Raw genomic sequence first — 1358 nt, 5'->3', positions numbered from 1 at the left:
ACCACTCTGATTGGACAGTTGGGAGATAGATGACCTGAGTCTTTACTGCGCATGCAGATCTGCCCTGAGCCTCTCTGAAAGCCCATTTGGGGGTGGCGGTGAGTCACGGCAGCACCCACTTTTGTCCCTACGAGACCGGGAATCCCTCGCTAACTACCTAACAGTATGAGTGGATAAATAAGTATGATCCAATGGTAATAAACTGTTCAGATTCTTCTTTGTCAACCTTTTTCTTCAGAGGTAAGGATGTTCTTTTCCTCCAGGTATAGGGGGGATACTTCTCACATAAGGTTCAGGGGAAGATCAGAAAAATCCTTCCTGGGTTTTACGACCAGTTTCAGGGGAGAAGGGCAGGAGAGAGTGACCTTCCTGCTTCTGCTGTTTTCTCAAATTCCTTCAGCTTAAAATATTTTGGGGTAGCATGTCCTGAATCCTCTCATGGGCAAATAGATCTATTTGAGCCCCTGCAGTTAAGTCTCTGTAAATTTGATGGACAAAATCTGGGATCCTTAAATTAACATGTTATATCTGATTACTAAGATGGGAATTTGAGGCAACTTGTCTCCTAATGTAAATTTATCCCTTCTTTGTATAATTTTAGTGTACTTGGATTGCTTTCCAACCAGTGGCTCTCAGCTCTGGCTGTAAGTTAGAATCACTTATATGTTAGAATAGGTTGGTCCTATTCAGATAACTTAAATGAGAGTAGGGAGGGGAGGTAGGTGTTAGTTGTTTTTTTTTTTTTAATGTTTTCCAGGTGATTCTAAAGTGCATTTAGGTTTGAGAGCCACTGATTCTAACAACACAACATCATGGAATGAATCAGGTATAATCTAATAGGTAAAAGGTCCAGGTGAGGAATGAGTATCTACAAAGTAGTATTCTGAAGGCTTTGGGAGTGAAAGGGATGAGAAGCCCCATCACAAAGTTCTCATGGAATTTAATAAACCAACTACAGGTGGTGCACTGGGTTATCTTTGAGATTAACTGCAAGGAACACTCTTTCTTCCCTACTCCCCTTTTATCTCTAGCTGTGCTTACCTGACTCAGGTTTCTCCTTGTATTGAGTTTCAGGTTGTGTTTCTCTTCTTGGTATTTAGTTTGTTCCATCCCTCATAGCTGGTGAAAAAAGTATTTGAACATATAAAGCCAGGTTCAAAAGAAACTGAGTTATATGCTTTCATGATCCATGGCAGTGTTATTGAAAAGGTTTAAATGATTGTTCAGATAAAATACAATTCACTTTTATTAGTAACGTTCTTACATTCTAATTGAGTAGTTTGAAATGAAGCATTGAAATGAACCACATCTAGAAAGGCTGCCTAATATAAAGTTTCCTTCCTTCCTTCCTTCTCCCA

The sequence above is a fragment of the Propithecus coquereli genome, unplaced genomic scaffold, assembly GCF_000956105.1.
Source record: "Propithecus coquereli isolate 6110/MARCELLA unplaced genomic scaffold, Pcoq_1.0 Scaffold1, whole genome shotgun sequence".
NCBI lineage: Eukaryota > Metazoa > Chordata > Mammalia > Primates > Indriidae > Propithecus > Propithecus coquereli.
This window is presented reverse-complemented; position numbering follows the sequence as displayed.